Below are 24,354 nucleotides of genomic sequence, written 5' to 3'. Positions count from 1 at the left end.
GTGAATCATACAGAAACATATTTCTATTTATGGAGAAAGGGGCAGGGTAGGATAATGTGAAGTTCCCTCTACATGATAATATTAAGGTAAAAAATAAACTATATTGAGTTTGAAAAAAACATAAAAGATCATCAAAAGGTAGGAGTAATTCTGAGGAAAATATAAGACCCATCCCCTCAACTGGTGTTTTTATCTAGCTTTAATTTCCGAGTTCAGCTGAGAAGTAAATGATTAAAATTTAAAAGGCAGATATTTAAAGAGTTAGCCTCAGTGATGAGCTACTTCAAGAATTTAGGGCAAAAGGACTATTGCTTGGAAAACCCTGAGAAACTTGTGTGTGTGAGTCTGTAAGAGAGTGTGTGTGTGGGGGGGGGTATGATGGATGCAATGAAAGTGATTCTTCTTGGATCTTTTGTTTCCACTATTTGGTAGTTCTCAAAGCACACAGCAACCTCTAGGGTCCAGTCACCTTTTTGTGTCTTTACCATGTTTCCATCAGCCAATTTCTTTACCATGTTTCTTGTTCCTTTATAACTATCCCACCCAAGTTTGCCATAACAGCAATGTATGATTATGAATTGATGTGTGTCCCTATGGAGGAGCTTATTTTTAAAAATTTATTCTTTATTTCTTATTATATAAATATAATATCCCAGGAGACTGAAAAAAGACTTGAACACTTGAAAATGAGTTGACTCCTGTGTCAATAAGTGAAGGGTACAGCTAATGGAGATTGCCTTGCACCAGTTGAGGTCCTAGGACACTTAGATTGCATCTATGTATGTTATTTCCATCCCTGCAATGGGCTCACATAACATCTCTGTGAAAATTAGAAAAAGATGTACTATATATGACTGAAACCATATGCTACTTGTCTTTGTCAGTCTGACTTATTTTATTAAGCATAATAATGTCTAGCTTCATTCATGTCATCACAAATGGCACAATTTCATCTTTTTTATGGCTGTGTAATATTACATTATGTATAATATATGTTATATATACGAATATATACACCAATTATATAATTTATACCAACTGTATATACCAATATTTTACATATGTATACCACATCTTCCTTATCCATTCAGCTATTGATGGATATAGGTTTCTTTCATATCTTGGCTATTGTAAATAATGCTCCATAAACATAGGGGAACATATATCTTTTAGAATTAGTGTTTTTGTTTTCTTTGGGTAAATATCTAGTAGTGGAATTCCTGTATCATATGGTATTTCTGTTTTTAATTTTTTAAGTATATTTATTTTGAGAGAGTGTGTGTGCACAAATGGGGGAGGGGCAGAGAGAAGGAAAGACAGAATCCGAAACAGGCTCCACACCATCAGTGCAGAGCTCAATGTGTGGTTTAAACTAACTGTGAGATCATGACTTGAGCCGATATAGAAAGTCTGATGCTTAACCAACTGCACCACCCAGGGTCCCCTATGGTATTTCTATTTTTAGTTTTTTGAGGAACCTCCATACTGATTTCCACGGTGACTATACTAATTTATGTCCTCACTAACTGCACATGCATTTTTTCCCCATATCCTTGTCTGTACGTGAAATCTAAAAAAAAAAAAAAACCAAAACCATCCCATTTACAATTGCACCAAAACTAGAAAGATACCTAAGAATAAACCTAACCAAAGACCCGTGCCATGAACACTATAAAACGCGGATGAAAGGGTTGTATATTTAAAGTATATAGGGGCACCTGGGTGGCTCAATCGGTTGAATGTCCTACTTGGCTTAGGTCATGATCTCATGGCTTGTCAGTTCAAGCCCCGCATCAGGCTTTGTGCTGACAACTCAGCCTGGATCCTGCTTCAGATTCTGTGTCTCCCGCTCTTCCTGCCCCTCCCATGATTATGCTCTGTCTCTCTCTGTCTCTCAAAGATAAATAAACTTTAAATTCTTTTTTTTTTTAATATATAAAGAGGCGCCTAGGTGGTGCTCAGTTAAGCATCCGACTTTGGCCCAGGTCATGATCTCATGGTTTGTGAGTTCAAGCCCTGTTTCAGGTTTTGTGCTGACAGCTCCCATCCTGGAGACTGCTTCAGATTCTCTGTCTTCCTCTCTTTATTTCCCTTTTCCACTCATGCTCTGTCTCTCAAAAATAAATAAGTGCTAATATATATAAGGAATTTATAAAACTCAACACCCAAGAAAGCAACCCAATTAAAAAATGAACAAAAGACATAATAGACATTTCTCCAAAAAAGACATCCAGATGGCCAACAGACATTTGAAAAGATGTTCATTATCATTTGCCTTCAGGGAAATGAAAATCAAAACTACAATGAGATAAGACTTCCCACCTGTCAGAATGGCTAAAATCAACAACACAAGGAACAGGGATTCGTAAGGATGTGAGGAAAGGGGGACCCTCTTGTACTTTTGGTGGGAATGCAAAGTGGTGCAGCCACTCTGGAAAAAAGTATGGAGGTTCCTCAAAAAGTTAGAAATAGAGCTACCATATGGTCAGGCAATCGCACTAGTGGGTATTTACCCAAAGAATGAAAGAACACAAATTCGAGAGGATATATTAACCCCTATGTTTATAGAAACATTATTTGCAATACCTAAGATATAGAAGCAGACTAAGTGTCCATAGATTGATGAAAGGATAAAGAAGATGTAAGATTTCTCTCTCTCTCTCTCTCTCTCTCTCTCTCTCTCTCTCTCTCTCTCTCTCTCTCTCTCACACACACACACACACACACACACACACACACACACACAAATTATTCAAACATAAAAAAAGAATGAAATCTTGTCATTTGCAATGACATGGTTTGAACTAAGCAGTATAATGCTAAGTGAAATAAGTAGGAAAGACAAATGCCCTATAATTTTATTTATATATGGAATCCAAGAAACAAATGAGCAAAATGAAAAAGGGAGAGAGAGAGAGAAATCAAGAAACAGACCCTTAATTATAGAGAACAAATTGATAGTTTGTAGTGAAAGGGAAGGGAAGTTGGGGAATGGACAAAATGGGTAAAGGGGAGTGGTAGATATAGGCATTCCAGTTATGAAATGAATAAGTCATGGGATTAAAAGGTACAACATAGGGAATACAGCCAATGATATTCAATAGTGTTGCATGGTGAGAGATGGTAGCTATACTTGTGGTGGCCATAGCATAACATATAGAGAAGTTGAATCACTATGCTATACACCAAAAAATAATGTAATATTGTTGTCAACTTACTCAAAAATATTATAAATAAAACTAATTAAAAAAAGAAAGTGTCCTTCCTCAAGAAATAAGTTTTAAGTTAGAAATTTCTTAAAAATTTATTTATGATAATAAAATAAGCACGATGTTATTATGTATAGATTATAAAATCTTTAAACATAATAGAAAATTTTAATTTTAATAGGAGTATTTAAGAATTCATTTTTAATAATTTGTTATAAAAAGTTTTACATCTTTTATAAAATAAAATTTTATGACTGCTTCAATGTTATTTAATTAATATTTCATTTTCTACAAGAAGAGTTGCTGTATTTAATACAATATCTCATATAACTAAGTCACCAAAAATTAGAGTAACAGATATTGTACATTCAGCATTAGTATAACAACATTTTTCTCAATTTCATATGGACTCACTGTTCTGTAGCACCATTACTCATACATAAATTTTATATTTATTTTTAAATGTATTCATTTTTTTAATTTGTTTATTTATTTTGAGAGAAAGAGCAGGAGAGGCGCAGAGAGAAAGGGAGAGAGAGAATCCCAAGCAAAGTCTTCACTACCAGCACAGAGCCTGGCAGAAGGCTCAAACCTACAAACCAGGAAATTATGGCCTGAGCCAAAATCGAGAGTCAGTTGTTCAACTGACTGAGCCATCCAGGCACCCCTCATCATACATCATTTAAATTTATATTCCAACTTCAGATTAAGATGTTTTTGTTGATACACTAAACATTTACATTCTTTGTGCTTTCTATGGAGATGTGATAAATGCTGCCAAACTCTGTAACCTCTAATGCTTCTTCATTTATACTTCCCATCCCCAGTAAATTTATGATAAAGAAATACTACCAAATTATTAAAATTAGAATAAATATTAACATCTACCTTTTTTCACCATTTCAAAAAACTGGTGAACTAAATAATTTTAGACAACTTCCTACTTGTGCTGTTCTTTGGAAAGTTAAAATGTATTAAGGAATGGAAATTTATCAACAAGAGTATGTGTTCAATATTCAAATTATAAGGCAATGTATCTAAATTGTCATAAAATTAACTTGATTAAACTAATTCCTTCAGGATTTTTTTCTTATGTGTGTTTTGTAAACAAATTCAAGCTGATATGAACACAGTGAAATTCATATTCTGCTCCATAAATGCTTCATTTCGCTGAAACAAATAGTACCAAAACATTCTTAATTATCGTTTTTCTGGAGCATTTTTTATTCTCTAAAAGAATAGGCAATGAATAGATATTTTTATCTTATTTTCCCTATTTTCCCATTTTCTAATACAGATCTTTTTTAAACAAAGCTTTTTTTTAAGACTTGGGAGAAATATTTAAAACTCTATGTTAGAACTTTTGGCATTTTAAGTTAATATGTAATGAACCTTTAACATGCAAAAAATGAGTACATTTGCCGGAGTCCAGCCCCAGCAGGTCCAGGGCTCCCTGAAGGATGGACGGTGTCGGTGAAAGGGAGTGAGAGCGCCTCCACTTCTTTCTGCTCACCAGGCAGGCATCTCTGCTCTCCAGTCAGGCATGTATGCACTGCTGGCCGTCATCTCTGCTCTGACCAGAGAGTCAGCCTTTTTTATTAAACAAGTGTATGGGATATAAAAGAGAAGTGGCAATTGCCTTAGACAATGATTTCTGATGACAAATTCTTTGATATGTAAAAGTTTCCCAGAACATAGATTGGTAGAAGACTCATGCATAATCTTTACCAATAGTGACTGAGGTAGATAACTTAGATGCTTATCACATGGGGAAGGAAGGGATCTTTAGCATTCAAATACAAGGCAATGTTTTTAGCATAGCAAAAGCAAGAGTTAGTTCTTTTGTGATCTGGGGTCAATAGCCCGTTTTCTCAAGGAGAAGAAAAACAGATTTCTCCAGAAATGTAACATTTGCTCCTAGAATCACAAAAGAAGAAATTCTTATAGTAAGTTTTTTCATAAGGTACAATTCACACATTTTTAGCATGAGAAGGCTAGTCACTCCTGATATCAGTCAGTCAGGTGCCTTGGGGGTCAGTGCTCAAGCAGAAATTGAGTGGGGGTTGAATGGGTATAGACTCCGGTCACCTTCTGATGGTGGGAGGCCTTGAAAACCTGCCTTACTTCAGAAATGGCATACATTTAATCACAAAATCCATCAAAAATTGAACAATCTTGGTATCATTATCAGATAGTAACATTGGAATCTCAATTTCTGTTTTTTAAAATTGTTTATGGTAAATGTCTATTAGCTACTGTATCTTGTGTCATAATGAAACTTTTGGTACATTGAAATCGGAAGTAAACTATATTAGTTTCATAAGTAGACATCAAAGGAAAAGAAATTATAAATGTGATATAACAAAATATTTCACTAATACACAGTGATCTACATGTCTAGAAAAGTAACTCCTTGCTAATTTTATTTTTTTTCTTTTACAGTTTATTGTCAAGTTGGTTTCCACTTGTGCTCAACACCCAGTGCTCATCCCAACAAGTGCCCTCCTTCATGCCCATCATCCTCCTTCCCCTCTCACCCACCCCATCAACCCTCAATTGTTCTCAGTATTCAAGAGTCTGCCATGGTTTGCCTCCTTCCCTTTCCCCAACTATTTTTTCCCCGTCCCCTCCTCTTCCTCAGTTAAGTTTCTCCTATTCTACTTATAAGTGAATACATGGTATCGTTCCTTCTCTGACTATTTCACTTAGCATAACACACTCAAGTTCCATCTGCATTGCTCCAAATGGCCAGATTTCATTCTTTCTCATTGCCATGTAGTGTTCCATTGCATAGATAAACCACTTATTCTTGATTCATTCCTCAGATGATGGTCATTTAAGCTCTTTCCATTATTTGGCTAATGTTGTAAGTGCTGCTATGAACATTGGGGTACATGTGCCCCTATGCATCAGCACTCCTATATGCCTTGGGTAAATCCCTAGCAGTGCTATTGCTGGATCATAGGGGAGTTCTATGGCTAATTTTTTGAAGAACCTCCACACTGTTTTCAAGAGCGGTGGCACCAGTTTGCATTCCCACCAACAGTGTAGGAGGGTGTCCGTTTCTCCACATCCTCGCCAACATCTATAGTCTCCTGATTTGTTCATTTTAGCCACTCTGACCAGTGTGAGGTGATGTCACAGTATGGTTTTGATTTGTATTTCCTGATGCTGAGCGATGCTCAGCATCATTTCATGTATCTGTTGGCATCTGGATGTCCTCTTTGGAAAGCGTCTATTCATGTCTTCTGCCCATTTTGTCACTGGATTATTTGGTTTTTTTGGGTGTAGAGCTTGGGGAATTCCTTATAGATTTTGGATACTAGCCCTTTATCTGATATGTCATTTGCAATTCTCTTTTCCCATTCTGTAGATTGCCTATGAGTTCTCTTGATTGTTTCCTTTCCCATGCAGAAGCTTTTTATCTTGATGAGGTCCCAAAAGTTCATTTTTGCTCTGGATTCCCTTGCCTTTGGAGGTATGTTGAGTAAGAAATTGCTGCGATTGAGGTCAAGGAGGTTGTTTCCTTCTTTCTCCTCTGGGGGTTTGATAGTTTTCTAGCTCACATTCAGGTCCTTCATCCATTTTGAGTTTATTTTTGTGTATGGTGTAAGAAAGTGGTCTAGTTTCATTCTTTTGCACATTGCTATCCAGTTCTCCCAGCACCATTTGTTAAAGAGGCTGTCTTTTTTCCATTGGATACTCTTTCCTGCTTTCAAAGATTAATTGGCCATACATTTGTGGGTCCAATTCTGGGTTCTCTATTCTATTCCATTGGTCTATGTGTCTTTCTTCCATGCCAGTACCATACTGTCTTGATGATGACAGCTTTGTAGTAGAGGCTAAAGCCTGGGATTGTGATGCCTGTTTTGATTTTCTTCTTCAATATTACTTTGGCTATTTTTGGTCTTTTGTGGTTCCATACAAACTTTAGAGTAGTTTGTTCTAGCTTTTAGAAGAAAGCTGGTGCAATTTAGAATATGATTGCATTGAATGTGTATATTGCTTTGGGTAGTAACGGTATTTTAACAATATTTATTCTTCCAATCCATGAGCATGGAATATTTTTTGATTTCTTTGTGTCTTCTTCAATTTCATTCATAAGTTTTCTATAGTTTTCAGCATACAGATCTTTCACATCTTTGGTTAGGTTTATTCCTAGGTATTTTATGTGTGTGTGTGTGTATGTGTGCGTGCGTGTGTGCAATTGTGAATGGAATCAGTTTCTTGGATTCTCTTTCTGTTGCTTCATTATTGGGGAATAAAAACGCAACTGATTCCTGTACATCGATTTTGTATCCTCCGTCTTTGCCGAATTCAAGGATCAGTTCTAGTAGGCTTCTGGTGGAGGTTGTCAGGTTTTCCATGTAGAGTATCATGTCACCTGCAAAAAGTGAAAGTTTGACTTCATCTTTGCCTATTCTGATACCTTTCATTTCCTTTTGTTGTCTGATTGCTGATGCTAGGACTTCCAGCACTATGTTAAGCAACAGTGATGAGAGTACACATCCCTATAGTCTTCCTGATCTCAGGGGGAAAGGGTCTCAGTTTTTTCCCCATTGACGATGATATTGGGTGGGCTTTCTGTAAATAGCTTTTATGCTTTTATGATGTTTAAGTAAGTTCCTTCTACCTCGACTCTCTCTCAAGGGTTTTTATTAATAAAGGATGCTATATTCTGTCAAATGCTTATTCTGCATCTATCATAGGATCTTATGGTTTTAATCTTTTCTTTTGTTAATGTGATGTATCACATTGATGGATTTGTGAATATCGAACCAGCCTTGTAACTCAGGAATGAATCCCACTTGATCATGGTGTATAATTCTCTCTATATACTGTTGAATTCTATTTGCTAGTATCTTTTTGAGGATTTTTGCATACATATTCATCAAGAATATTGGCCTGTAGTTTTCTTTTTTTGTTGGGTCTGTGTCTGGTTGAGGAATCAAAGTGATGCTGGCTTTGTAGAATGAGTCCAGAAGTTTTCTTCCATTTCTTTTCTTTTTCTTTTTTTTTTTAGAATAGCTTGAGAAGAATGGGTATTAACTCTGCTTTAGATGTCTGACAGAATTCCCCAGGGAAGCCGTCTCGCCCCGGGCTCTTTTTTGTTGGGAGATTTTTGAAAACTGATTCAATTTCTTCACTAGTTAAGGGTCTGTTCAGATTGTCTCTCTCTTCCCATTTGAATTTTGGTAGTGCATGTGTGTTTAGGAATTTGTCCATTTTTACCAGATTGTCCAGTTTGTTGGCATATAATTTTTCATATTATTCCATGATAATTGCTTGTATTTCTGAGGAATTGGTTGTAATAAATCCATTTTCATTCATGATTTGGTCTATTTGGTGCTCTCCCTTTTCTTTTTGAAAAGTCTGACTAGAGGTTTATCAATTTTGTTTATTTTTTCAAAAAACCATCTCTTGGTTTCATTGATCTGTTCACCATCTGTTTTTGTTTTGTTTTGGTTTTGATTCTGTATTGTTTATTTCTGCCCTGATCTTTATTATTTCTATTCTTCTGCTAGGTTTGGGGTGTTGTTGCTGCTCTGCTTCTAGTCCCTTTAGGTGTTCTGTTAGATTTTTTACGTGTGCTTTTTCTTGTTTCTTGAAATAGGCCCGGATTACAATGTACTTTTTTCCTAGAACTACCTTTGGTGCATCTCAAAGAGTTTGGATTGTTGTATTTTCATTTTTATTTGTTTTCATATATTTTTTAATTTTTTCTATGATTGCCTGATTGGCCCATTCTTTCTTTAGTAGGGTGTTGTTTAATCTCCAGGTTCTTGGATGTTTTCCAGACTTTTTCCTGTGATAGATTTCACATTTCATAGCATTGTGATCTGAAAGTGTGCATGGTATGATCTCAATTCTTTTATATATATGGAGAACTGCTTTATGACCCTGTATGTGATCTGTCTAGGAGAACATGCTATGTGCACTTGAGAAGAAAATGAATTCCCTAGCCTCAGGATAGAGAGTTCTAAATATGTCAGTCAGATCCATCGTGTCCAATGTGTCATTCATGTCCATTGTTTCTTTAGTGATTTTCTGTCTAGTTGACTTATCCATTGCTGTAAGTGAATTGTTAAAGTCCTCTGCTATTAGCACATTCTTACCAATAAGATTATTTCTGTTTGTGATTGTTTTATGTATTTGGGTGCTCCTGAATTCGATGTGTAGACATTTGTAATTGTTAGCTCTTCCTGATGGATAGGCCCTGTAATTATTATATAATGGCTTCTTCATCTCTTGTTATTGCCTTTACTTTAATGCCCAGTTTGTCTGATATATAAGTATGGCTACTCCAGCTTTCTTTTGACTTCCAGTTGCATGATAGATATTTCTCCATCCCCTTACTTTCAATCTGAAGGTGTCCTCAGGTCTAAAATGAGTCTCTTGTAGACAGCAAATAGATGGATTTTGTTTTGTTTTGTTTTGTTTTCTCCATTCCTATACCCTTTGTCTTTTGATTGGAGCATTCGTCCATTACATTCAGTGTTATTATTGAAAAATATGGGTTTAGAGTCATTGTGTTTTCTGTAGGATTCAGGCTTGTAGTAGTGTCTCTGGTACCTGGTGTTCCTTGCAACATTTCCCGCATAGAGTCTCCCTTAGGATTTCTTGTAGGGCTGGTTTAGTGGTGATGAATTCTTTTAATTTTTGTTTGTTTGGGAAAAGCTTTATATCTCCTTCTGTTCTGAATGACAGGATTGCTGGATAGAGTATTCTTGGCTGCATATTTTTTCTGTTCATCACATTGAAGATTTCCTGCTATTCTTTTCTGGCCTGCCAAGTTTCAGTAGATAGATCTGCAACTAACCTGATAAGGTCTCCCTTTGTACATTAGGGCCCCTTGATCTGTAGCTGTTTCATAATTCTCCCTTTATCCTAATATTTTGCTAGTTTCAGTATGATATGTTATGCAGAAGATTGATTCAAGTTATGTCTGAGTGGAGTTCTCTGTGCCTCTTGGATTTCAATGTCTGTTTCCTTCCCCAGATTGGGGTCATTCTCAGCTATAATTTGTTAACATACCCCTACTGCCCTTTCTCTTATTCTTCTGGAATTCCTATGATATGGGGATATTGTTCAGTTTAATTGCATCACTAAGTTCTTGAATTCTCCTTCTGTGCTCCTGGATCAATTTATCTCTCTTTTTCTCGGCTTCCTCTTTTTCTATAACTGTGTCTTCTAATTCACTTATTCTCCTCTTTACCTCTTGAATCCGTGCAGTGGCCATCTCCTCATTCATAGCATTTAATTCATCACAAGTTCATAAATCGTTGTAGCAATAGCTTCTCTGGTGTCTTCCATGCCTTTTTCAAGTCCAGTGATTATTTTTATGACTGTAGTTCTAATTTCTTGGTCATTTATGTTGCTTATATCTATTTTAAGCAATTATGTACCTGTCACTTCTTCCTGGAATTTCTTTAGAGGAGAGTTCTTCCGTTTTGTCATTTTGGCTAGCTCTCTGTCCCTTGTCAGTTTTCAAAGCTTGTTATGTGCTCTATACCTGCTAGTTCTGCTATGTTAAAGGAGGCTCTTTGACTGTCCATGACCTGCCCACTCAGGAAGTGTTCTTTTAATGGTGTCCTTTGGTCTCTCTTGTTGTGCCTTTAGTTATTTTATTTCCCTACTCATTGTGATATTTGGGACTCTCCACTATGTGTACTATCGCTTGTTCTTGAGGTAGCCCTGGAAAGGAAAACAGACAAACAAAGAGCCAAATGGAACACAAGCATATAAACCCACAGACAAATCAAACAAACAAGCAAACTAACAGGAAAAACAAACCACACAAAAACAAAAACAGTCAAAGACAAAGGGCAGTCTAAAAGCATAAAACCAGAAATCCTAGCTACATATAAAGAGCAGGGTGGAGGCAGTGCTGATTGAAGAGCATACATAGAGAAATGACATGGGTAGGAAGAAATAGAAATTTAACATTGACCAGGCAGAGAGACTAAGAGGCTTAATTCAGATAGAGAAAAAGGAGAATATAGTAGGAGGTGAGGTGAAAGGAACAAAAATAATGTTATCCAGAGAAACTATATAGTCTGGTTATTCCAGAGAGAGAGAGAGAGAGAGAGAAAAAGGAAGGTGATGACAGGGGGCTAGAACATGCATCAAGAGAATGGATTAAATGTGATTGTTTACGCAAACCAATGATCAGAGTGCCCAGTCCAGCAGAGGGGAGAGATAAGAATGAGATAAGGGGAAATATATCTGAATAGAAAGAAATGATCTACAGTTAATCATGGCAATGCGTCAGTGTTAGTCTTGTCCAGGGGAAAAAAAAAAGAAAAAAAGAAAAGGAAACAAGCAGCTCTCCAGTGCGGGTGGGCAGGGTTTGGTGTAGGCAGATCTTGCCTCCACTGAGGATCTTGCGGCCATACCCTGAGGCCCCACCTTTGTGGGTGTGGGGAGAATGGCACCCCCCCACCCAGTCCCTCTCGAAGCAAGCATTGCATATCACTCTTTTGGGTCAGATCTCACTGTGCCATGGGTGTAGCCAAGGTGGGCCATGTTTTCTGTCCCAAGCCCAGCATTGTTTCCAGATCTTAGTCCGTGCACCTTAATGATACCGCTGGAGATGTAACTCTGCAAGCCCAAGCTTGGGCACTTCCTAGCTGGGAATCGAGTAGGGGGAGTAGGGGAACAGTTCCTCCTGGTGCCCACAGGGCCTGGGGCACCCAGCCCAAAGAAAGTTCCGCAGATAGAGATAGGATCTTTCTCCAAAAGCCCTGTGGTTAGAGATGGGATGATAGGATCCCTCTGTTCTGGGCCAAGGTTTTTCTCTTCTCCGGGGACAGTTCTGTGTGCAGTTTCAGTTGCTCTTTCTCTTCCCCTTGTCTGTCTGCAGAGGGGGCTCCCTCCCTCATGCTGCCAGGTTCTGGCCCATTTTTATCTTCTCCAGTTCACAGTCACACAACTATGAGACTGTCTACTTAGTGGACTTTGTCTCTTTTCCTCCCAGACTCTTGTAGTTCACTGTCTTTTGGCTTCAGCTCTTCTTTGTTTGAGAGATGCAGGTGAGAAGTAAGGAACTCCCTATTTCTCCACCATCTTGCCACCCCCTCTCTGCTAACTTTATTTTGATGGTGCTTAATCAATATTGGATTTTTTTTAATTTTTAAATTTATTTTTATAAATTTACATCCATGTTATCATATAGTACAATAATGATTTCAGGAGTAGAATCCAGTGATTCATGCCCTAATACTGGATTTTTTAAAAAGTTCATTTATTTATTTTTAGGCAGAGAGAGTGAGCATATACACAGGGGGAGGGGAGAGGGTGGAGCCTGACTCAGGACTCAACCTCAGAATGCTGAGATCATGATTTGAGCTGGAGCCAAGAATCGGAAGCTTAAGCAACTGGGCCACCCAAGAACCCCAATATTAGAATTTTTATTATTAAACTTATTAGTTCAGTGGTCCTAAATTAAAAATAACAAGACTTTCCTATTTCATAAAATTATTTTGATATATTGATATTACAAGACAGTTCATTCCCATTTGCTGAAAAGGTTTTTAATAAATGTATAAATTGCTTATGACTACGCATACTTTTATACTAACTAATACATTTTGGTAATTTTTTAAACTTTTTTTAAAAAACATTTTCTTTATTTTTGCGAGATACAGAGAAAGAGAGAGACAGAGCATGAGCAGGGGATGGGCAGAGAAAGAAAAGAAGACACAGAATCTGAAACAGGCTCCAGGTTCTGAACTATCAGCCCAGAGCCCGATGCGGGGCTCAAACCCATGAACTGTGAGATCATGACCCACGCCAAAGTCGAATGCTTAACCAACTGAGCCATCCAGGCGCCCCTTTGTTAATTTTTTAAAATTAATTTTAATGTTTATTTATTTAAAAGGCACCCCTTTGTTAATTTTTTAAAATTATTTTTTAATGTTTACTCACTCCATGAGTGGCAGAGAGGCAGAGAGAGAAGGAGACACAGAATCCAAAGCAGACTCCAGGCTCTGAACTGTCAGCACGAACTGTGAGATTATGACCTGAGCCCAAGTCGGACACTTACCTGACTGAGCCAACCAGGCACCCCTATTTTGGTAATTTTTTAAACATAAATATGTACACATACATACACAGTGTAGACTTACATTATGGCCCATAAAGAACAGTAACTTCTGGCATTCACTCTTCTGTGTGCACCCCTTCGATACTGATCTTGGAACTGGCCAAGAGACTTGTTTGGCTAATGAGAAGTTAGCAAGTGTGTTGAAAGCAATATTTAATATAAACACACATTGAAGCTTACCCTCTCAGAAAGCACTCCGCAGAAGCCAGTCCGCCATACTATAAAGAACTGCAGATACAATTACTAAGTGTGGGAGACTATGTGGAGAGAGATCTTTGAAGAAGAGAGGTCATCTTGGATGCTCCAGCCCTCATTGGGCTCTCATGTGAATGCTGCTGCATAAGTGACCTCAGAGAGGATATAGGAGAACAGCCCCACTGACTGACCAACCACAGAATTATGAGAAATAATAAATCGTCCCTGTGTTCAGCCACTAAATTTTTTAGTGCATTGTTACACAGCAATAGATAAGTGAAATACACGTATTGAAAAAAATGTTCTTAGTCAAATTCTGCCTGTGCTTATATTAGGGGATTGTCTTGCCTGAGCTTGTTCCATGGAAGATGCAAAAATGTTGTTCTTCAACAGGTTTCATCTAGTATGCTTATAATGGATTTTGTATCTAATACATAACATTTTATTGCTCCTTAGAGACTTGTTTAGAAATGAGAAGTCCTGCAGGGGTTCCACAGTTAATTTTTTTTAAGTATGTGGCTATAAATAGCAGGGAAGAGTAAACCAGCAGTGTGATGAGACTCTTAAGGCAATTTTAAACAATCCTTAAGTAATTTCCCACAGAGACACAACAGAAATCCAGGTTTTCAGAGATGTTAAACTGATTAAAACTTCATCAAATTCTTAAAGGAATAAACCGACTATCGATCTAAAGAAATTGAGAGTTTATGCATGGATTAAATGTACTTATTGACTAAATGGCTTGAAAGTTGTTTTCTCTTTCAGAAAGAAAACCACATTTTTGGACTTTAAAGACATAGATTTTATATTTTATGAAAATCAAACAAATATGGGAATTTTATTCCTATGCATCATGTTATTTATACATATTATTATACCTTAGAAATTTGCTTTGATTCACATATCTTTGAATAGAAATATAAAATGAAGTAGAAAATTGAAATAGAAAATGAATGATATGAATTAAGCATAAAGAAAACGCCACAGTGTTTTTCTAGGAATCTTGCATTGCTATTTTCCTTAATATTTGTGGTATACATGTTTTCTATATGAGGCCACAATGTTATGTTTCCAGCTCACATGGTAAAACCCCCTGTGACCAATTCCTAAATCTTGCTGTCATATTCCCTTTGGGAAAGGGGGAAATATTTTTCCTAATTTGAAAGACTTTATTCTGCAATCAATGAAATTTAGGTAAAGATTCAGAGTCTAGAAATTGGTTGAAGACTAAGAAATTGTTTAAGAAGTCCTGCCCTTTCTCTGAAATATCTGGTCTATTTATTCCAAAGAATTTATTTACTAATCTGAGGAAACTTGAATAAATCCACATAAATACAAGACCTACTGCTCTAATCAATGTTATTATGATTTAGGTGTGGTATGTATTGAAGGCACTATATTGCTTAAAGAGAGAGTATGTGGTTAAAGGAAATAGCAAATGGCTAAAATTGAATACAAATAGAAAAGTGTATTTAGTAAATTTAGGAGAAACTGTGAAGGAGTAAGAAAAAGACACTTTGGATGGAAAGAAACAAAAGACTAAAAGTAAGCATAACTGAATTTGTTTGAATTATGTAAGCCTCAAGAGTGATGGTGGTCAATAGCAAAGGATGTCAAAATCATATGCTTAGTATTCCATTCCTATTGACCCAGCAATAATGCTTTCTTATATAGATAATTACATTGAAATGAAAAATTCTACATGTAAACAAAATGTAAAAATCAATATGGTCTAATTAGGTCTACCAATAGAGGTACCTGTGGAAATGCTTAAGAGAGGTTTATGCTACAGAGAATGAGGTTATCAGAAGGAATATCACATGTATAAAGGAATTAATTTGAGGGTTGAGGTACTTTTATCACTAAATTATATCCCCCAAATTTGGTTAAATTCAGCAACAGTTTAGTATAACTATACTATTTATATGTATTTACTATATATATTTATGTATACTATAGCTTTACTAAATTGCCTGGTCTTACATTATCATTGATGTTTAGAAGGAAACATCACATACTGGAATATCCAATTTAGGAGGCAGAAAAAAGGTTTATTCTCCAAATGTCTTCTGTAAGGATGTGGGATTGACAGTAATCTAGGCACTCTGGTCTTTACCATTACTTCCAAATTTGGAGTTTTCCTGAGACAATTTGGAGGAATATGAGAGCCAATATTATATTTTCAAGAACCACAGTTTTATAATGACACAACTTCATAGTTATATGATATTAGATTAATAAAGTTTGCCACTCCAAAGAAAGAGGATAGAAATACCTACATTCAACAGATGTTTAGAAAATAAATGGAAGTTTTCTGGAAGGATGGCTGTGGGGACAGCATTGTTTACCAGTCTCTCCAAAACTACACATAAAAATGGACATAACAACTAGAAAGCAAAACCAAGAATCCCGTGGAATATATTTACAACAAAACCAGGTAACAAGGCATCCCCATAAACCTCCAAATATAAGAAAGTATGAACAGACTTCCAATCTTCCCTATATGTGAGGATAAAAGAAGCAATATGGTGGCATGTGTTGTTATTGACACACTTTTTGATAGCAATGCTTCATGACAGAAAGAAATGAAATTATATATTCAAGATACCAAAAAAGGTGTGATCCAAATATTTTATATCCAGAAAAACATACTTTCAGCAAATAGCCATCAACAAGGCAGAACTCAGGACATATTGTTCTCAGGAACATTTTTTGAGGAAAAGAATACAATATTAAGATTCCTACTGGACCAAAAGGGGATACATTGAACTGTAACAATGCTAATAATAAAACTTATCAAATTTGTGTACATCTATGGGTTCACAATGATATTACTAGAAAGTTCACATTCTAATTATAGTGTTATAGGTAATCTTATAACATTAGATTAGTAATATTCAAAGCTTTATATGAAAATAATTTATTACCTTAAATATGGTAAATAAAAGGAAGAATTCAGCTGTTGATCCCATATTCCCCCATTAATTGTAACACTGAATTACCAAGTATTCCCTTTTTACCTGTGAAAGAATTTTTATAAATTATCAACACTAAAAATTCAATAAAAAGTGATACACTTTTTAAAAAGTGATGAGTTAGAATATTAACACCTTTCAACCACCAATGAATTGATATCGACATTAAACATCAATGGTCCTAATATCACAAAAATATAGGCATCTAACTGCCCATTTTAGTCTTTGGAAAGGAGATTAAACCTTAAGTCTCACACATTCATTGAATCCAGCTTCTTATTTACAGGGAACACAAAACATATCTGAACACGTTTGGTTGCATTGTGAATATGCAGTCAGTGAAACTCAGATCAAATGTAAGGAAAAAGAAAGGAAGAGGAAATAAACTAGATTACAAAAGGCTTAAAAGACATATGTATAGATATATATGTATGTGTGTGTGTGTGTATACATATATAGTGTGAAGAATATACTGTGACATCCAGGGATGCACATTGTCATATTAAAACCATAAAATTTACATTTAAATTCATATTTGGAAAGACAAGACATGAGTTAATTATAGGAGAAGAAAGTGATTCTGATGAGGGAGGACCTAAAACAACATGAGACAAGTTTATTATAAATAGTAAAGGAATGACAAATATTAATTTTTATAGCCAAAGGATATTAGCTAGGAAAAGGACATGCATGAGGCAAAACATAATGAATGAACACAATTTTGTGAGATACTTATTTTAAGTTTTGTGTGATTATTTATAAACTTGAGTCAAACAAACTAGCATTATCCTAACCACAGTTGCACTAGGTGCTAAATATTATTTAATCCATAAAGTACTTGGAGATTATCATGGTGTTATATCAATAGATTTCTACACAAGCCATGAAGAAGAAATATTTCAGGTATTGCCACAAAGCTAGAAAGCATAATATAAAGGCATTGAATATTTAAGGTGCCTTAAGAAAGCCAATTAAAAAAAAAACTTTGTTCTTAAGATTCTTCTCGAGATTCTATTAGGTAATTTTAGGTGTGTTACTGTGTCAACCTGAAATTAAGTGAAAAGAATATTTGTATTTGAAAGTTTAGCTGACGTATTCACAACCACCATGGAATGGCTTTGTTGTAGCTATTGAATTGATTTTGAGAAGGAAACACTCTGAGAATAATATACATCCCAAAGTGACATTTCCAGGTAAAAAATAAGGCTGAAATATCCATGGAACTAGCTAGTATAGATTATATGCTTTGTTTAGCATGCTATATTAAATGATATAAATGAGATACTTTTAAGGCTTTCACAATTGGTGATTTGGGCATATTTAATAATGGCAACAATAACAATAATACTTTGTGAGGGTATAGGTAGTACCTTCTCTTGGATCATCTGGGGTTTTTAGAAGAGTCATGCATGCCAGGCGCCCGGATGGCTCAGTTGGGTGACTGTCTAACTTTGGCTTAGGTCATGATCTCTCAGTTCATGAGTTTGAGCCCCACATCAGGCTCACAACTGGCAGTGCAGAACCTGCTTCAGATCCTCTGTCCCTCTTTATGATCCTCCCCCCCACTTGCAGTCTCTCAAAAATAAATAAAACATTAAAAAAAATAGAAGTCATGCATGTTTTCCACTCTACTAGACTACAGCTGGGGGAATGTCCACAAAATAGAAAAAAAATGACTATGAAAATTAGGCAATAAAAATTCTAAGATGTGTTTATTAACTAATCAATCATGAAAGTATTGATTCCATAAAGAGCATTCTAGGCATAAATGGTTATAATGCTATTGAAATATGTATATATGTGTGTGTGTGTGTATACATATATATATATATATATATATATATATTCACTGTATACCTAAATTTGATAGTAGTTTGCAAAGGCTAAAGTCTTCAATCTTCAGATTGAAGAACCTATAATAATCAATAATACTGTTGATAGCAATTGTGAAAACTGATGAGTAGCAGAAAGTGTAAATTGTAGAAGCATTGGCTTCCTTGTCTGTTTTGTTGTGGATTAGGACTTTGAATTCTCAAAAAAATTGCTTGATTATCATTCAAATATATTATAGAGAGGAATCAGTGGTCTCTACTATTAATTTAGTTAACTTCATGAGAATAGACCAAACTATGTTATTCTCCTTGGGTTGACTGAATTATTTGGATAGAATATAAGAAAAGACTTGTACAAGACAATGACATAAAGAAATAGCTTGCAAAGCTATCTTTTTTTAATTTAATTATAGATGAAAAATAAAATCATTAAAAGGTGTTTTCAAATGAACAGATACAAATTAATTCCAAATAAGGCACCAAAATTATCTACATGCATAAATCATGCTATATTAAATCAAAAGATAATTTATGTGTGTACCAAGAGAATTAAGAAACTCTCACTCTGTAACCTCCCTAAATAGAGCAACAATACAGTGACTAATATGCTATTTTACTGTGTATATTTGACGTAACTAGTTCAACAAACCCTCAGAATATATTAATCAACATATTAAAGAAAAACTGACTCACTCTTCTGAGCCACTCAGTCAGAAATAACAGAATAAGTGAATACCTTCTAATTTTTTGATAATTCTCCTAATGGAAGACTTAAAACAACAAACAAATTAAAGAAGGCCATAACATCATATAAAGTGCCCTCATTTGTTATTTCTTCTCTCATATTAAGATTTGGATTGGTGCTTGTGCTGGAAAAGATATTATATGGAGATAATTGAAAATCTGTTCTATCTGCCATACTTTCATTTTAAAAATGTGGTAAAAAATGATTTTGGCTAAGCAGGGCCACTATAATATTGCCTCCTAGAATGCCCTCCCTCTACTCATATATATTAAAGAACCTATAAAAGAGAAAAGTCAAATAAATATTTGGAGACAGCACCCTTTAGGTAGAGGGATGTAAGAGCACTGACTGACACTTTCCAGTATTTGCAAGTAGCCCATTAAGGCCAGAGTATGGTGGGCAAAGGGAAACTGAATGGTAGCAGAAGCCAGATCACATAGAGCTTGGCAAGCTTTGGTTAAAAATTTGGCTTATATTTTTAAAAGCCATTTCATCAAGGAACACTTAAAATGTAAGCAAGGAGAAACAAAACTTGGTATATATTATATATACATTTTTAAATGTTTATTTTTTTCCTTTACAGTTTATTGTCAAGTTGGTTTCCATATAACACCCAGCGCTCATTCCAACAAGTGCCCTCCTTCATATCCATCACACTTTTCCCCCCTCCCCCACCCCATCAACTCTCAGTTTGTTCTCAGTATTCAAGAGTCTCTTATGGTTTGCCTCCCTCCCTCTTAACTGTTTTTCCCCTTCCCCTCCCTGTGGTCCTCTGTTAAGTATCCTGTTCCACATATGAATGAAAATATATGGTATCTGTCCGTCTCAGCCTGAGTTATTTCACCTAGCATAATACCCTCAAGTTCCATCCACGTTGCTACAAATGGCCAGATTTCATTGTTTTTTTTTTATTGCCATGTAGTATTTCATTATATAGATAAACCACATCCTCTTGATCCATTCGTCAGTTGATGGACATTTAGGCTCTTTCCATGATTTAGCTATGTCAAAAGTACTGCTGTGAGCATTGGGTACATGTGCTCCTATGCATCAGCATTCCTGTAGGCCTTGGGTAAATTCCTAGCAGTGCTATTGCTGGATCATAGGGAAGTTCTATTCTTGATTTTTTGAGGAACCTCCACACTGTTTTCAAGAGCAGCTGCACCACTTTACATCCCACGAATAGTGTAGGAGGGTGCCTGTTTCTCCACATCTTTGCCAGCATCTATAGTCTTCTGATTTGTTCATTTTAGCCACTCTGATCCGCGTGAGGTGGTATCTCAGTGTGGTTTGGATTTGTATTTCTCTGATGATGAGTGATGTTGACCAACGTTTCATGTGTCTGTTGGCATCTGGGTATCCCCATTAGAGAAGTGTCTATTCATGTCTTCTGCCCATTTTGTCCTGTTTTTTTTTTTTTCAGGTGTGGAGTTTGGTGAGTTCCTTATAGATTTTGGATACTAGCTCTTTATCCCATATGTCATTTGCAACTCTCTTTTTCCCATTCTGTCAGTTGTCTATTAGTTTTCTTGATTGTTTCCTTTGCTGTGCAGAAGCTTTTTATCTTGATCAGGTCCCAATAGTTCATCTTTGCTCATAATTCCCTTGCCTTTGTAGATATGTTGAGTAAGAAATTGCTGCGATTGAGGTCAAGGAGGTTGTTTCCTACTTTCTCCTCTAGGGTTTTTATGGTTTCCTGTCTCACATTCAGGTCCTTCATCCATTTTGAGTTTAATTTGTGTATGGTGTAAGAAAGTGGTCTAGTTTCATTCTTCTGCATATTGCTGTCCAGTTCTCCCAGCATCTGTTAACCCATTTGTTAAAGAGGCTGTCTTTTTTTCCATTAGATACTCTTTCCTGCTTTGTCAATGATTAATTGACCATACATTTGTGGGCCTAATTCAGGGTTCTCTATTCTATTACATTGGTCTATATATCTGTTTTTATGCCAATACCACACTATCTTGATGATTACAGCTTTTCAGTACAGGCTAAAGTTTGGGATTGTGATGTTTTTGTTTTATTTTCTTCAATATTACTTTGGCTATTTGGGGTCTTTTGTGGTTCCATACGAATTTTAGGATAGATTGTTCCAGCTTTGCAAAGAATGCTTGTACAATTTTGATTGGTATTGCATTGCATGCATAGATTGCTTTGGGTAATAATGACATTTTAACAATATTTATTCTTCCAATCCATGAGCATGGGATATTTTTCTATTACTTCGTGTCTTCGATTTCCTTCATAAGCTTTCTATAGCTTTCATCATACAGATCTTCTACATCATTAGTTAGGTTTATTCCTAGGTATTTTATGGTTTTCTTGTGCAATTGTGAGTGGGATCAGTTTCTTGAATTCTCTTTCTGTTGCTTCATTATTGGGGAATAAAAACGCAACTGATTTCTGTACATCGATTTTGTATCCTCCGTCTTTGCTGAATTCAAGGATCAGTTCTAGTAGGCTTCTGGTGGAGGTTGTCAGGTTTTCCATGTAGAGTATCATGTCACCTGCAAAAAGTGAAAGTTTGACTTCATCTTTGCCTATTCTGATACCTTTCATTTCCTTTTGTTGTCTGATTGCTGATGCTAGGACTTCCAGCACTATGTTAATCAACAGTGGTGAGAGTGGACATCTGTGTTGTGTTCCTGAACTCAGGGGGAAAGCTCTCAGTTTTTCCCCATTGAGGATGGTATTAGTGTGGACTTTCCATAAATGACTTTTATGATGTTCAAGTGAGTTCCTTCTATCCCGACTCTTTCAAGGGTTTTTATTAAGAAAGGATGCTATATTCTGTCAAATGTTTTTTTCTGCATCTATCGACAGGATCATACGTTTTTTATCTTTTCTTTTTTTAATGTGATGTATCATATTGATTCATTTGCAAATATTGAACCAGCCCTGTACCCCAGGAATGAATCCCACTTGATCCTGGTGGATAATTCTTTCTCTATGCTGTTGAATTTGATTTTCTAGTATCTTGTTGAGGATTTTTGTATCCATATTCATCAAAGACATTGGGCTGTAGTTCCATTTTGTTGCTGGGTCTGTGTCTCTGCGAATCAAAGTGATGCTGGCTTTGCAGACTGAGTCCAGAAGTTTTTCTTCCATTCCTATTTTTTTGGAATAGCTTGAGAAAATAGGTATTAACTCTGTTCTAAATATCTGGTAGAATTCCCCAAGGAAGCCATCTGGCCCAGGACTCTTACTTGTTGGGAGATTTTTGATAATGATTCAATTTCTTCACTAGTTATGGGTCTGTTCAGATTTCTATCTCTTCCCATTTGAATTTTGGTAGTGCATGTGTGTTTAGGAATTTGCCCATTTTTTCCAAGTCACCTAGTTTGTTTTCATACAATTTTTCATGGCAATACCTGATAATTGCTTATATTTCTGAGGAATTGGTTGTAACAAATCCATTTTCATTCATGATTTTGTCTATATGGGTGTTCTCTCTTTTCTTTCTCAGGAACCCAGCTAGAGGTTTATCAATTTTGTTTATTTTTTTCAAGAAAATAACTCTTGGTTTCATGGTCTGTTTAAATTTTTTTTGGATTTTATTGTTTATTTCTGCCCTGTTCTTTATTATTTCTGTTCTTCTGCTAGGTTTGGGGTGTTTTTGCTGCTCTGCCTCCAGTTCCTATAGGTGTTCTGTTAGATTTTGTATGTGTGCTTTTTCTAGTTTCTTGAAATAGGCCTGGATTCCTGGATTGCAATGTACTTTCCTCTTAGGACTACTTTTGCTGCATACTAAAGAGTTTGGATTGTTGTATTTTCATTTTCACTTGTTTTCATATATTTTTAAATTTCTTCTCTAATTGTCTGATTAGCCCATTCATTCTTTAGTAGGATGTTGTTTACCTTCCAGGTTTTTGCAGGTTTTCCAGATTTTTTCCTGTGATTGATATCACGTTTCATGACATTGTGATCTGAAAGTGTGCATGGTATGATCTCAATTCGTTTATATTTATGGAGGGCCGCTTTATGACCCAGTATGTGATCTATCTTGGAGAATGTGCCATGCGCACTCTAGAAGAAAGTGAATTCCCTACCCTCAGGAGGTAGAGTTCTAAATATATTGGTCAGATCCATTGTGTCCAATGTGTCATTCAGGTCCATTGTTTCTTTAGTGGTTTTCTGTCTAGTTGACTTATCCATTGCTGTAAGTGAATTGTTAAAGTCCCCTGCTATTAGCACATTTTTATTAATAAGATTATTTCTGTTTGTGATTAATTGTTTTATGTATTTGGGTGCTCCTGAATTCGATGTGTAGACATTTGTAATTGTTAGCTCTTCCTGATGGACAGACCCTGTAATTATTATATAATGCTCTCTTGCTCATCTCTTGTTACTGTTTTTACTTTAACGTCCAGTTTGTCTGATATACAGGTATCGCTACTCCAGCTTTCTTTTGACTTCCAGTCCCATGATAGATATTTCTCCATTCCATTACTTTCAATCTGAAGGTGTCCTCAGGTCTAAAATGAGTCTCTTGTAGACAGCAAATAGATGGATTTTGTTTTGTTTTGTTTTCTCCATTCCTATACCCTTTGTCTTTTGACTGGAGCATTTAGTCCATTACATTCAGTGTTATTATTGAAAAATATGGGTTTAGAGTCATTGTGTCCTCTGTAGGATTCAGGCTTATAATAGTGTCTCTGGTACCTTGTGTTCCTTGCAACATTTTCCTCATAGAGTCCCCCTTAGAATTTCTCATAAGGCTGGATTAGTGGTGATGAATTCTTTTAATTTTTGTTTGTTTGGGAAAAGCTTTATATCTCCTTCTGTTCTGAATGACAGGATTGCTGGATAAAGTATTCTTGGCTGCATATTTTTTCTTTTCATCACATGATGATTTTTTGCCATTCTTTTCTGGCCTGCCAAGTTTCAGTAGATAGATCTGCAACTACCTTGATAAGGTCTCCCTTTGTATGTTAGGGCCCTTTGATCTCTAGCTGCTTTCAGAATTCTCTTTATCCTTATATTTTGCTAGTTTCAGTATGATATGTCATGCAGAAGATCGATTCAAGTTATGTATGAGCAGAGTTCTCTGTGCCTCTTGGATTTCAATGTCTGTTTCCTTTTCCAGATTGGGGTCATTCTCAGCTATAATTTGTTAACATACCCCTTCCTCCCCCCTCTCTCTCTCTTCTTCTTATGGAATTCCTATGATACAGATATTGTTCTGTTTAATTGCATCACTCAGTTCTTGAATTCAAGAACTTTTGTGCTCCTGGATCAATTTACCTTCTTTTTCTCAGCTTCCTCTTTTTCTATAATTGTGTCTTCTAATTTA

Source organism: Suricata suricatta, chromosome 8 (assembly GCF_006229205.1).
Source record: "Suricata suricatta isolate VVHF042 chromosome 8, meerkat_22Aug2017_6uvM2_HiC, whole genome shotgun sequence".
Taxonomy (NCBI): domain Eukaryota; kingdom Metazoa; phylum Chordata; class Mammalia; order Carnivora; family Herpestidae; genus Suricata; species Suricata suricatta.
This window is presented reverse-complemented; position numbering follows the sequence as displayed.